The sequence below is a fragment of the Rattus norvegicus genome, chromosome 5 (genome assembly GCF_036323735.1).
Source record: "Rattus norvegicus strain BN/NHsdMcwi chromosome 5, GRCr8, whole genome shotgun sequence".
Lineage (NCBI taxonomy): Eukaryota > Metazoa > Chordata > Mammalia > Rodentia > Muridae > Rattus > Rattus norvegicus.
The window spans coordinates 118,569,463-118,584,401 of NC_086023.1; the positions used below are offsets into that span (position 1 = coordinate 118,569,463).

General features: G+C 49.3%; 1 protein-coding gene across 4 annotated transcripts in view; it reads right to left on the minus strand.

Moving 5' to 3' along the window:
* Positions 1-11,562, minus strand: part of Kank4 (KN motif and ankyrin repeat domains 4) — a 64,031-nt gene extending 52,469 nt beyond the window's left edge. The window contains exon 1 of one of the 4 annotated variants that reach the window (XM_008763868.4): positions 11,232-11,559. The gene's annotated coding sequence lies outside the window, so the exon portion shown is untranslated. Of the gene's footprint in view, positions 1-11,231 lie in introns of all 4 variants that reach the window. The other 3 variants (NM_001107947.1, XM_039109903.2, XM_063287641.1) reach the window with 3 other exon arrangements.
* Between the last annotated feature and the right edge of the window lie 3,377 nt (positions 11,563-14,939).

Genomic DNA, 14,939 nt, shown 5'->3' on the forward strand with positions numbered 1-14,939 from the left:
TTATCTTTATTAACTTGAGTATTTCTTATTTACATTTCGATTGTTATTTCCCTTCCCGGTTTCCGGGCCAACATCCCCCAACCCCTCCCCCTCCCGGAAGGAGAGATTCTATTTCCTCAAATTGCCCTTTGACCTCTGCATGTTCTTTGTGGCATACTTGCGTACAAACATGCATCATACATACACAATTAAAAACCGTCCCCAATCCCTGACGGCCTAGAGCTCAGCTGACCCCCACCCCCCACCCCCAGGAGATGTCTGGTAGTAATTAGGAAAGCAGCAACATGATACAGCCTGACTCCTGTGGCCTGCGAGCCAGGAAGTCTAGATGTTAAACTCAGATTTGCCTGTTGGTTTCCGTTGTCCTGTGTTGGAGTTTAGGGCATATCAAAAGTTCTCAGACCTTAGCTTCTTCTCTCTTTGGCTCCATAATACTGATTTCAAGCTATAGTCTTAGGAGTAGTATTAACGAAGTAAGGGAAGCCAAGTTGCTTTATTAATGGTGGGTCACATAAAAGAAAGGGACTGGGCTAGAGAGATGGCTCAGAGCGTGAGTCACTTTCCAGAGGGCCTGCATGTGGTTCCCACACAGGCAGCTCACAAGCACCTGTAACTCCAGCTCCAGGCAACCTCGGCTGCCCGGGGCACTCGCACTCGCGTGCACATGCATGAAAACAAATTAACCATAGCAAGGATAAAGTTTAAAAGGAAGGATGGTACTGCTGGAGTCTAGCTGGGGAAGGGAGGAGGTGCTGAAGGAAGAAGTCAGAGGGCAGGACAAGGTGTGGCAGAGAGAGACAGGGCACTCCAGGGCACTCTGTCTCTGTTCCGTTAAGGGGCTGACTTTCTGTCTAGTAGAAAAGCACCCCATGCCCCACTTCCAGGCACCAGCAAAGGCAGGATGTGGCCTTTCGATCAGAGAACAGATACCCAACTTTGAGACTTTTCCTTCAGCTGAATTTAAAAAGAAAAGAAAAAAAAAAAAACCAAAAAGGTGTTTCAGGAAAAACTTCCTAGGCAAAACCTGATGCTAACGAACTACTTGAGATTCTAAGTCTATCCAACATCAAAAAGATTTCATATGGTGAAAAGTTATAATTCCTCCCAGACTGCTCTCCCTCCAGGCCCTCCCCCAGCATGACAGCATGAGGAACAGTGGAGAATGTGGAATCCCAAGAATGGAAGATGTAGGCGGGGCTTGCACTTGCCTCTGGTGCAGTGGGTTGGGATCACCGGACCCCAGAACTGCCCTGAGGCCAGTCACACTTCCTTTTAAAACTTTGCTCTGGCCCTTGGAAGAAAGGGACTCTCAGCCCCATTTTACAGAGGAGGAAAACTGAGGCTCGGAAGGACACAGTCCAAAGCCCACTCTTTCTAGCCAGAAGTGTTTCCTGTGGAAGACATTTTTTTTAATCCAAGCCTGGACATGACAGCTCAAAATGGAGCATCAGAAGCATAGTGGCACAGTAAAGACCCATTTTGATTTATAAAATGTCCATCTGTAGATCAACAACTATTTTTCCATCCATCCATCTATATCTGTCTGTCCATCTGTCCATCTATCTAACTGAAAACCATATATGTGTGTGTGTGTGTGTGTGTGTGTGTGTGTGTGTGTGTGTGTGTGTGTGTGTGTATTTCCTGTACGGACAGAGCTAAGTCTAAAACAGCCCACTACTTTCCCATAGCTCTGCCCACCAACTCTTCACAGTTTGGAATTTTCTCCATTATTTGAAATATTTGCGGTGAACTGATAGGATCGAATGTGCTCCCCCTGGGACCCCACCATTTGTATCCTTCTCAGTATGGAACTGCCCTGTCACTTCCTGTCCACCCAGGCCCTAAGGCACCCGCCCACCCACCTCAAATGCTCACTTTCTCTTTATTGACAATTAAACTTTCTCCAAAGAGTGGTGGCATTCAGTGCCCAATCTGATAAAGGGATCACAATGCCAAGCCTTTGGAATTTCCTTTCTCCTCCCCTGTAATGAATTATTTGGTACTTTTTGGGCACGTGACATCAATTCTAGAGTGATATTGTGCAAAGATTTCAGCAAGCTGAAAGGCTGTGGGACCACAGTTATTATGTGAAGACCCACTTCAGGGTATATACAGCTCTGGGGATTAATTCAAGGCTGGCATTTCCACCCAAGGGTGTTTTCTTTCCTCAGAAAAAGGCAAAAATGTGGACTTATGTAAAATCTGGTTTTTAAATGTTGACCAAAAATTTTTTAAATGCTATACAGATCAAAATACACTGCATGACCTTCTCAAAGAATTAACAAGCAGTTTTTAAGATACTGTGCAGGCAAACAGATGCTGCCAGGGGAGGCCCACAGTGTCAGAGGTGGGCTAGGGGATGTAGTCTCAGGCCACAGTTCTAGCCGGACCTCCAGCTTCTGTCATAAACATAGCCGGTGCATGCCTCGCCTGAACCTGGGCAACCTGTGCCTCTGCCAGCATCTTCCCCACCCCACCAGGGCATCCTGCAGGGATCAGCTTCACTAGCACAGCTCCCAGGCTTCAGTTTGCATCTCTATTGTCCTCTCTCACCTCTTGCACACTCTGGGACTGCTTTGGTTTCTCCAACTTGAAATCTTTCTGTTAGATCACGCACATTGGAAGAGAGAAAAAGGAGGATCTTGATGCTGCAGCCAGCTATGACTTGGGGTGAGTCTGGGACACTGTGACCATCTTCAGCCTTCTGTGCACCCCGTAGCTGTGCATGTCATGTAGACTCTCCTTTTGGGAGACTTCCCTCAATTGGAATTCCCCTCCTTTCTCAGTCTGTGACTCCTATCCCGCCCCATGGACAGCTTTACCTGTTGATTTACACACCAGACAGCGCTGCGTCCCCTCCCTGTGCCTGTGCCCAGCAGCGTTTGCTCAGTCTGTCAGTCCTCATGAGACAGCCGGGTAACCCCATCTCCAAGTACTCATCGCCCAGTGGAGGGCCTAGCCCTGTGCCCTCCACCAGGCAACATTTGAGGGGGACGTGAGGGAGGAAAGAAAAGACAAGAGAAAGCAGGGAAGAAAGAACAGGGTCACAAACCCCCCAAGAAATGGCAGACCTGGGGCTCAGCAGTCAAGAGAAGACCAGGTTTGGTTCCCAGTAGCCCACGGTGACTCACAACAGCCTATGACTCTACTTCAAGGGCGTTTTCGGTCCTCCTTGGGCACTAAGCACACACACACAGTACACTTACATATATTCAGGCAAAAACACTATCACCTACCATTCTTTTTAAGAGAGCCAGCTACTAGGTGGAGGTGACAACAGCTGTATTGTGCTACAGGCTAAAGGTCCCAGTCACTGTCCCTACCCCAGCAAGGCTTCTCCACCCCAGCATTGCAGGAAGGTCTTGGCTTCTGGGCCTAGGAAATAGCATTTGCTAGGAGCCTGTCACTCGGGGTCTCCTTCCTTTCCTCTTTCTTCATGACCCAACAGGAGGACCACCTAGAGGATAACTCTAAGAGCGCCACTGTGACAGAAGCAGGGTGGCTCACATAATAGACACTTCCTTCCTTCCTTCCTTCCTTCCTTCCTTCCTTCCTTCCTTCCTTCCTTCCTTCCTTCCCACAGTTAGATGCTGGAAGACTGCGTCCAGGGCGCCAGCCCAGACTAGTTCGGGCGACCTGCTCCCAGTATACAGGCTGCCAACTTCTTGCTATATCTTCACAAAGGATACGAAATAAGAAAGCTCTCTGGGTTTCCTTTGATAAGGAGCAGTCCCCTTCACAAGGGCTCTACCATCATGCATGCTCTGGCTACCTTCCAAAAGCCTGGATCCTAACGCCATTACCCTGGGCAGGGGGGAATTTCAAAATGCACCAAGGAGCACTAACATCCATATGGTTCCAGAGTCGAGAGGAGACTAAACGTCCACAAGAGGTTCAGCTCAGCAAGTCCTCAATGGAAACAGTGGGCTGGGATTTTAAACCAACCTTACAGACAAGAAAGTGGAATTCAAAATCATTTTATAATCAGGACAGGGAAACAAAGAGCAAATGAAGAGATCACGTCTCTTAAACAGGCAAAATTCTTTGGAAAACCCTGAAGAGCCAGCTGTGGTACATGCCGTTAATCCCAGCATTCGGGGGACAGAATCTGCCTCTGTGACTTTGAAGCCAGCCTGGTTTACAGAGCAAGTTCCGGACTAACCAGAGCTACATAGTGAGACTTTCCCTACCTCAGATGACTACTATATAATCCAGTACAATAAGGAGCTCACTAACAATGTTGGTGACTTGAAACATGGGAGGGACCTTGTGTACCCTGTCAAAATCCTTCCATCCCATATTACAGGTAGAATCCTCACTGACAGGGACGTGCTCTGGCCTTCGGATCTTCCAGAACCACAGTGTGTTGGGCTAGCAGACTGCATCCGAACAGTAGTTCTCTGAAGAAGCCACTGTAGTTCAGAGGCCTCAGCTCTGGCCGTAGGCAAGAGACTTTTCACACCACTGGGCATCATTCATGGGCTTAGCTAACATGGGGCTCCACTTGGTGGTTGAAAATGCTGAGAGACAGGGGTAAAGATAAGGGAGAAGGTTAGGCCAGAAATGGTTCACCTTGGGCCAGGGTAAAAGGGACACAAGCCTGGATCTGCAGGGAAAAAAAAACCTCTTGGGACCTCATTTGACTCAGCAACTGGACGAGAACAGTGACAGCCCCACCTCGTTGGGTGGCTGGTAAAGGTCTTGGTGTATCTGAAACACATTGAACGTTCTCTGGAAGGGAGCAGAAAGTGGGTGTGGTGGCACAAGCCTGTAGTCTAGCACTCAGGAGACTGAAATGGACAAGGACAAGTGAGGGTCTGAGGCCCGTCGTGCTCCACAGTGAGACCCTCTAACAAATAAAAACCAACGGAAACCCAAGCATTCTTATACTGCTACTGTGCGGTCCTCTCCTCTCCTGGCCCCTCACAATAGACATCTGGCCAGTCTCCTGCCGTTCCACGATGGCTCCCTTCAGCCCCTTCACTCCAGAACCACTTCCAGGATGCTTCTTCCCAGGGCTGGAGAGCACCTTTGATTAAGTGTATCATTAGTTCCTTTGCACAGAATCTCTAAAGCTTGCTCAGGACACCAACCAGGGTGATTATTCAATGGGCCTAGTTTGCAAAGCCATCACAGCTGGGCCTGGTGGGTTTGTGGGCTGCTGGGAATGGCCGAACAAGTTTCCCCATGTGTGCCTGCGTTTTGAAAATTGACTTTGGGACGTGCATCAAAGCCTTCCACCCAAAGCACTAACCGAGCCTTTGAGAATCCGCCAACTCTTAAATGAAACTTACTACCACTCAGGAATGCCTCCCTCTATCCAAAGGGAGAGAGATAAGTCCATGAAAGGTCAGGGTGGGAGACTTCCTCTCAGGACTCTTGACTACTCCTGTGCCTCTTTGGTGAAGCCTATGAAACCTTTCTCAGGGTCCGTAAAAGAAAATATATAACTTGACTATAAAGAAAACCAATATACGTAAAATATAATTATTACACTTTGAAAACAAGGGCGTGATGCAGCCGTATGTGTGTACTTTATTAACTCATTAAATTACACATTTTAGAAGCTGATGTAGCAACCACTGGCATCTCAGATGCAATCAACATGAATAGTATTTCACAATATTTATAACAACTAAAGTATAATACGAAACGATCTATTCTTGCTATTGGTGGCAGTGTCACGGGGACTGAGCACAAACTGTGGTTTGTGGCCAACGCTGACAATTAGAAACAAAATGTCAAGCAGAGAGGTCACCCTCTCCCTCCCCTCCTCCAACCCCACCCCCAGTCCAAGTTCACAGACTTAAATTCTGTAAATGGGAATTTGGGGTTGCTGACCCCAGGACAAACATCCGTGCTCCAGCTTACTCTTACCTTTGAAGGGTCCTCATCACACTCTTTCTGCCCCAAAGGCCCAATTCTACGATACAACCCTTCTCAGCTGCCCGTGCCCAGGCTGCCTGACCCCTGCCAGGTCCTGGTGAAGAGAAGTTCCCAGGAAGCAGGATCAATGGCTGGAACAAGGAAGGAGAGGCCAGTGTGGGGTGGACAGTGCCGCTGAGCCCATGGTGGGTCCCTCACCACAGCATGGCCTGTCTCAAGCCTGGGCTTAGATGTCAACACTGCTTAGCCTAGCTCCTCTCTTCCTCCCTCAGGGCTTGCAGGCATCTCTGCCTTCCAAGTCAGAAGAGCCCTACCTCAGTGTAATCAGCTCTCTGGTGGAGGAGGCTGAAGATAAGTAACCCTTGTCCTCTGCCTGGCTCACAAGCACTGGTAACACCATTTGCCCTCTCCCCCTCCAAGCCCTGCAGGTGGCCCGCGACCTTTGATATTTCTTTTTTTTTGAAAGATCACATGACTGACATATGAAAATAATGTTAAAAATTCAAACACTAGGAGTACATGGGGGAGGGGAGGGGTGTGAGGGCTGAGGGGGAGGAGGGAGGGAAACCTCCGTTGGGATGTAAGGTTAATTAATTAATTAATTAATTAAGGAAAAAAGAAAAGAGAAAAAGAAATTCAAACACTAGTAAGGTAAAGGCACCTGTCATCAAGCTTGATGACCTGAGTTTAGTCTCCATGGTAGGAGAAGAGAGTATCCGATGGTACTGGTGAACATACACACACACACACACACACACACACACACACACACACACACACACACACTAAATAAATCAATTGAAATGCAATAAAAGGTCAAACAATAATGATAAAACGTTATCAAAAATGATAAAATGCCCTTCCTCCACACATATCCAACATCATAACTGGTAAACCTAGACCTGGTTAAGCTCTGTATTCACCCAACTTGAAACTGTATCTTTTAAACTTTCCCCAAGGATTAGGTTGGCTACATCCTGGGAGGTGAAAAGTTGTTGAGGCAAGGAACACACAATGAGTGAAGCATTTGGAAGCTCTTGAGAGCTCTGGCCCGTGTCCTGTGAGGAATGCTCATGCTGCCATACCTCTATGGAAGGGTGGGGGCTTCGGGGGCTACTCTCCATCTTTATGAAAAAATGTCCCCATGCCACAACTCTCTGCCCCTTGTCACTTGATGTCAGAGGCCCAGCCCAGAAACACATACTAAAGGAAACTGGGCAGATGCAAATATACACACACATACATACACACACATGCACACACGTACATGCATGCATGCACATAAACACACATACATGCAGACTCACATTCACACACACATATGCGCACTCACAATACACTTATACACACTCATATAATTAATAGCTAGTAAGTTTTACTCTAGGGAAACATTGAGGAGGGGGCCTGGGACTGTTTTCTCTGACCTTGCCTATGCGCCCAGAAAGGCCTTTGTGGGCTAGAAGCAGGCAAGACAGTTGGGTTCTTCTAGGGGAAAATCCAGTGGGCACTTTTTCTTGAAGCAGGAATGCTTCAGGACAAGTAAACTACAGCTGTCTGAGCATCACATGAACCACCTACTTGAAATCTGGGACCACATTACTTTATTGGGAAGCGTGACGGGTGTATTTCTAGAGGAGGAACCCTCTTCTTTCATATGTGGAGAGCAGAAGCCATTCCCAGTCAGGCCTAACAAAGCCTTTCAGTCCACCCTTCACCCAGGAGATTAGCATTCCGAGGCACCAAGAAGCTAGACTTCAGCTGTAAAGCACATAGCTGAGCAGCGGTGTGTCTGGGCTCCCATTCCAGAATCCTTGGTCTTCAAGTCTCCTCCCATTTGCTCTACCACAAGAAGAGCACAGAGTGGTTCTCTCTGCCTGAGGTCCAGAGCTATTTGCCAAATCTCAGTATTACTTCCAAGACCCCAAGCACAGCACACCTTTCTACCTTTCATTTTCCCATCTGTGCACTGGAGGTTTTGAGAAACCAACCCAAACACGGCTGTACAGACACGCATGCCAGTTGGACATACGTTTGCACTATTCTTACATCCTAGTTGCTCCTATCTCACACCCAGAAGTGAGTGCATCTGTAACGGCTCCATCTGTGTAACCCCCAAATATAAATGAGAAAGTGCTGTTATCGAATCCATTCACCACGAAGAATCAGACCCCCTTTCAGATGATGTAACGCACACCAAGGTCAGCTTTTCTGCGTCTTATTCTTCTGCTTCCTTGCAGTGCTGGGAACAACCCACTAGTCTACAGTGCCAGCCCTGAGGTCTGAGCTTTACGGCTAGCATACTTTGGATTCAGAAGTACTATCCATCCCCTACCTTCCTAGGCATGAACAAGTGAAGATGCCTCTTCCTTCTGCTACACAGCAGAGCCATAAGCCTTGCATTCACTCTTAAGGGAACCAGCACAGTGCCTGGCACATAACAAAGGCATGATGCACAATTTTGATGGTTGAGTTGGACAAATGAAGACGCACACAGGAATGGGAGAGCCTGGAGCAAACATCTTGTTGCAAAAAGTATGGGGTGGCAGCAAGCGCTCTCTCTAGCCTCTTTTTAGCATGCTCTGTGGGGAGCCAATCGCTGAGCCTCCCTTCTCATGGCCTGGCCCATCAGACCCAATCCGGGGCTCAGATGATAACTGAAGTCTGTGTCCTCCTCCTCCAGCTGAAACAGATGTAGTAATGAATGTTGCAGGCCAGGGGAGGCAAACAGGGCAGGGAGAGATGGCTCATCTGTCTTCTTAATTGTCAACTCTGCCCATAATAAGATCCCCTGCCCCCCCCCCCGTTCTACCTTAGGCTCATGCTGAACGGAGACAGTCCAACATATCTATCTTGTAGTCATGAATAGTGGCCTTCACAAATGCCAGGGATAGAGAGAGGCTGCCGTGTGGCTCAGAGAGGCTGGGAATACCAGGGGGAGCCTGAGCCTGCGAGTCAGGAGTCTGGAATCTTTGGTCTTAACTAGCTGTGGGAACACAGCGGTTATTGCCCCTCTCTGACCCCTGTTTTCTGGAAAATTACAGCCCCAGGGTTTGGGAAATGGGGTGGGTCAAGTGGGAACTGTCTGCATGACATTGAGAAGTTACACACACTGGAGAAGAGGACCAGTAGTCTTCATCAGATTCTCAAAGATACACGCACGTTCCCCCTTCTTCCTCAAAAATTAACAAATACTAGATGATTTCCATTCAAAAAAGTAATCTGTTGAGTACTTTCTATGTGTCCTTGTACCAGGCACTTGGCGACTCAAATATAACCAGAAAGTGCCTGCTGAAGGGTTCTCAGTGCCACTGATGCGAATCACTACGGGCATATGTCCCAAGGCCACTGGAAATAAAGAAGGGGCAGCATTTAACTCATGTGGTCAAGAAAGGCCTTCTGTGGAGAAGCTTAGGCTTAATGTTGAAGTTGGTGGCAGCACACACATTCCCTGCGTGAGGAAGTGGACAGTAGTTTAGAGAGAATGCCAGGCGCACAGGCAGCATATGCTCCAGGAACGGCCTCAGTTGTCATGTGGAGTGCAGCATAGCAGTTGCAGAGGGCCAAGGGAGTGGTAGGAAGGCAGAGGTGAGGCTAGAGAGCTTGGTAGGAGCCAGGTCCGATAACGCCATGTGGGCACCCCCTTCCCACTCCACATCTTCTTTCCCGAAACATGGGTTCGATTGCACAGGACTGGATGAGCCACCACTTCCAGTGAATGCTGAGTAAAGGTTTTTTGCAAGCTGCGAGCTGGCTGTGACAGAGGGAAACCACATGGGAAAGAACCATTGCTCTGAACCCCACGCAGTTTAACAAAGGCGTAGGTAGAAAGTTCTTGTGAAACTGCTGTCTTTCTCTATGCATTTGACCTAGACAGGGGCCTGTAATAGTCCAACACCATGGCTGAGAAAGGAAGCCACTGATTGGCCCAGTCAGTGGAATGCAGAGCTCAGGGACGTGCCTATTGGGCTTTTTGGTCCTCAGCAAACAAAGGCTTTCAGTTCCTGCACAGGAACTTGGCTGCTGGGCAGGGTCCTCTCACAGGCTGTTTCTATCTGAAGTCTATCCACCATCTAACCAATTAGCTTTCAGTCTTCAAGCTGACACTCAGCCCATCCCCAGTTCTCAGGGAGCCCAAGTTTAGAATCAAAGAACTCAGCAGAACTCTACACCGGGGTGGTGTGATTCACCTCCATCCCGGTCCAATCCCTTGACTGCAAGGTTCCTGAGGACAGTGTATAGTTATGTTTACCTTTATATCTGAAAGCCTTGCCTGATGTCTGGTTCTGAACTTCTGTGCTTTTCCTCTGGCTCCTACAACATTCCCACAACTCACTGTCCCTGGACACATTATACCTCCTTGAGATAGAAGACTGGACTTTAAAGCCGATGCCAGTGTGGACCCCACTTCCGCTTCCGTGGGAAGCAACATGCTTTTCTGTGCCCTGTCTTGAGAAACTAAGGAGCCCAATTTGGTTTACTCGGGTAGGTCCTCCGGGATTGCACTTTAAACTAGAGATGCCTTCCCCTCTTGCCTGTAACCTCATCACTGGTTGCAGGTGATTTCGTCCCTGGCCCGATTTGCACAAGCCTCAGGGGTCATCCTTGAAATGGAATAGCCTCTACCTCCTGGAAAATGCCCATCCCCATCCTACAAGTCTGTATCCCAGGGTGTTTGGGAAGTAGTAGTCTGGATTTCTGCAGCCCAGGGTACCATGAGGAGAGTAGGTTCCAGTTAGGGGTAGAACGCATGGACTTTTCAGCTCCTGTCTGTAATCGGCCAGTCTGCAGCGACAAAGTTCTGGGGTCAAAGATTTGACCTTAAAGACGATGGGAAGGGAAGGGGAACTAACCAAAAGGCAAGCGGGCTTAGCAAAGTATCCTCAGCCAGCGCCTAGCACACTGGCGTCTAGCACACGGATCCAGGGCAGCCCTCCTCCCTCTGCCCAAGGTCGCATCCCACCGTAGCTCTAGAAACTTCAGTCAGGAGGAGGAAGGTGCGGGCTAGGAACCAGGCGCGACGTTTTTCAAAATGAAAGAGACTCAGGGATTTGTAGGTAGTCCTGTAAGCTAGCCGGGAGGCGCCCCCCAAGTCCCCGCAAGCTGCACCCAGGACCGCAGCGTCCAGCCGCGAGGGTCTGCACCAGCTGAATCTCAAGGACAACGAGTTCCCCCCTTCTACTGTCTCCTCAGTCCCCAGAACTGGAAACCTCTTTTCTCCCCGACCCTCCGAACGCCCGGCTCAGGCTGCCGCAGCCTCTGCAGGGACGCAGCATTAACAGGGGTCGCGGAGCGCTGCGGGCGCAGCCTGGGTAGCGCGGGGCGGGTGTCCACGCCAGGCCACTTACCTTGGGGAGCCGCGGGGTTCTGGCTGGAAGCGAGGAGCAGCGCGAGCTCCCACCCGGCTTTGGGGTGCACGCAGCTGCAGCTGCACGGTCTTCCGTGGCACAGTTCTCCTTCCTCTGCACCGTCCGCGTCCTGGCACGCACCGCGCGCCGCCGCACCCTGCTGTCCGGGGCGCGCACACCCTCCGGGCGCCCTCAGGTCGGCCGGCTGGGCCTGGAGCCGGGGCGCACTGGCTGCGGGCACACCTACCGCGCCGGCTGCGGGACTGGGAGCGCAGGAGCCGGATCCTCGCCGCCGCTACCCGAGTCCCCGCCTTCCTGACGCGGCGCGGGCTTTGGTGTGTAGGAAGGGGCAGAATTGCGACACCGAGGGGAGGGTCTTAGCCTTGGACAGTGTTAAGAAGAAAAACTTTTTGAAAAGAAACCAGAAAAGTCCCAGCCTGAATTAGGCGCTTTCCAGATTTCCCCAGGGCTCCCCCGTGCGTTTTTCTAAGTTCGTCTAGACTCGGGAGTCTAGAGTCTAGACGTTTCTGTCCCCACAATGCTGGAGAAACAGTATCAGACACGGTAATCACTGCCCAAGTCAGAACCAAGGCCTGACAACTGAGATCCTGTGAGCAGTGGGGTCCTAGCAGGGGTGTAGAAGTGTGAGAGTCATTCACAACAGGACTTAGATGTCTCCTAAGCTATTTCCCTTTGATTTTCCTTCCAAACCCATGTTGCAGCTCCACTAAAAATCAGTCTTTCTCTTCGTACACCCATCTCCACCGCAGCTTTGTACCAGTTAAAAGTTACTAACCTTGAATGGACAGGTAGCTAAGGACCACTTCATCCACCCACTGGGAAGGAGAAGTGGAGTGGCTTCTCCTACTCCTCACAGAGAGGACCAACAGAAGAGGGGGGAAGGGATGGCAGCCGGCAAATATCCAGAGCTCAGCTGTGACAGCCCCCAACCCCCTACCTTCCTAGAACCCACGCCTGGGAAGCAGCCCAAGGAGTTTTATTTTTGACATTGTGACCCAGATGGGATAGATAATTTGAATCAAGGGACATTTAATTTCCGTTTCGACAGAAATATAGTTATTAGGATGACTTCATTTCCATGAAGCATTCCGGATAGCAAAGCCTTGGCCTCTGTGCTGGGACCCAAAGAGGAGTTGGGGGCGGAGTTGTGGCCCAGGGGAGAACAGCCTCGGACTCTTCCTACTAAGGCCCGGTTGGTCATCATCATCATGTGAAAGGAACTCATATGACAAGAGTGGCTCATTTTCCAGAGAAGCCAGAAACCCAGACACCAAGGTGAGGTCTCATTATTTTGACACCTCATTTAAAAGTGCTGCTCTTGCAGAAGACCCAGGTTGATTCCCAGGTTGGATTCCCAGCGTGGGAAGGATGGCTCACAACTGGTCACTTTGGTTTCAGGGTCCCCTAGTCCTCTTCTGGCCTCCTGGTACACTAGGCATGTATGTACCTAGAGCACATACATACATACAATGAGGGCAAAATATTCAAACATATAAAATAAAAATAAATCTTATTTTAAAATGCTAAACCCTGTTCTTAAAACTAGTTTAAGCTCCTGGACTTATGCTTCATTGTTTGTTTGTTTGTTTGTTTGTTGTCCTCTCAACATCCTTGTGCAATAGAGCCTGTTACATAGATCTCTTATTCCTTCTGAGGGAACACATGGCTGCTTCCGGTGTGTTCTGTGACTAGCCCAAGGTCACACAAGCTACTTAGCTGAGCTGGAACAGAACCCCAAGCATTCTAAGTCTCAGTCTTGGAACCCTTCTGCATTCTCGGATACCTCGAAGAATTTGTTCCTTGATTTCTGGGCATTGTGAACCTAATTAGGCATGGGGCTGGCACTGGGGTGTGGAGGCACAGCACCTTTCCCGAGAAGATGGAGGGCAGTGCCAGACTGCTATCCTCGAAAGCAACTCAGCCTGATGACTCAGAAGTGGAACCGTCTCCAGGGTATCGCTGAGTCAGAGGAGCCACAGTCTGAACTGGGACAGCCAGGGCTTCTGGGGCTCAGGCCATCAATAATTGAGTGGGAGAATACCCCAAGCAAACACACCCACCCTGGACCCTCCAAGGCCCGACAGCACTCCACCCCCCCCCACAATGTCATATAGAAGCCATAGGCACAGAAAAGAAGCCCCAGCTAGAACATTAGCTGTTTCCTGTTGTGACAGAAAGATGTCTGATTAGACCAGCAAATGGACCACTGCAGAGTCCTGAGAGGAAGAGATCCCTCCCGGGCAGTTTTAGAATTCCAGGTGTGGACACCTCTACTGCAAACCAGCTGAGCTCCTCAGGCAGTGAGCATTCGTCTAAAAGCTCATGTAGGATGGCTGGGCACAGTCCTGCTGCAGCCTGAGCCTCTCTGTCATCGGGACCCAGTGTAGACAGAATGAGGGGCTCCTTTCTCTGCCTCACTCCTTGCTGGAGCATGGAGTTCAGGGCGATGGGTGTGTATCCATTGTCTGCCCTGTGCCGGCCACCATGATGGGCATTTCATTTTCATTATCCGTCTTGCTGTAGACTCCCTGCCATGTCTACAAAATGGCTGTCATTCTCTTGTTGAAGGCTGTGAGGCAAAAGCAGGAAGGTGGGTTCAAACTCGGGTCTTGGTGACCAGAATACTGACTTTTCCACGACATTCATGTCTTGCTCCAAGAGAGGACCATGTATTTTCAAGCAGCATGGTTTAGCACCCTCGTAGGCTAACTACAGTCACCAGAGTGCTGGCAACAAATAAGAAGCAGCTCTCTGAGGGGGAATTTTGCTTATACAGACCCTCGGTTCTCTTTCTCCTCTCTGGTCCTGTAAACACTGCACATAGATTCGAACACTGAAATAACAAATAATAAACCATTGATCTTAGAGGGGATGGAGACGTAGGCTCCTGTGAGCCTCTGGCCACATTTTCATCAACTCACCAAGATATGCAGCAATCTTCCCTTCTCCACAGGAGAGGCATCCCAAGACTCTCTTGTGGATGCCCCGGACAGTGCAGAATCCTATGGATATTATCTCTCTTTCTGTTCTGCATACCTCCACTCAAGTGCAATCTATACACCAGGCACAGAATGAACACTCATAATAAAATAGACTAGGCATGGGGTTGGGGATTTAGCTCAGTGGTAGAGCGCTTGCCTAGGAAGCGCAAGGCCCTGGGTTCTGTCCCCAGCTCCGAAAAAAAGAACCCCCCCCAAAAAATAGACTAGGCATAAAATAGAACAACGTCACGAATGTTATGTGAATTCAGTCTCTCCCTCTCTTAGAACATTTTTGGACACCGAACTCTCCCTACAGTGAATAACGTGAGAAGCGAGAGGTGTGTGATATAGGTGTTGTAAAGCACATCCTCCCACATAAACACTGAGATACAGGGAGGGATGATTTGAGGACCACAGGGTTACCAAGGACTGGGTAGTGGAGAGAGTGTGGAATTGCTAGACACTGGGGTTCTTCTCATACAGAGTGGGATGGTCACCACACCAAGTCCCTGTGAAGTTCACAACATGACTTAGTTTAAGATAATACATTATTATTTCTGGAACTTCCTGCTTGATAGTTTTTGGGTTACAGCTGATAAAGGGTAACTGAAACTTCAGAAAGCAAGGCCAAGGAGGAATACTGTACACTAGTTTTACACAGCTTCCTGTCTAAGGATCCCGTTTTCAATGTCCGCTGTTGATGCAT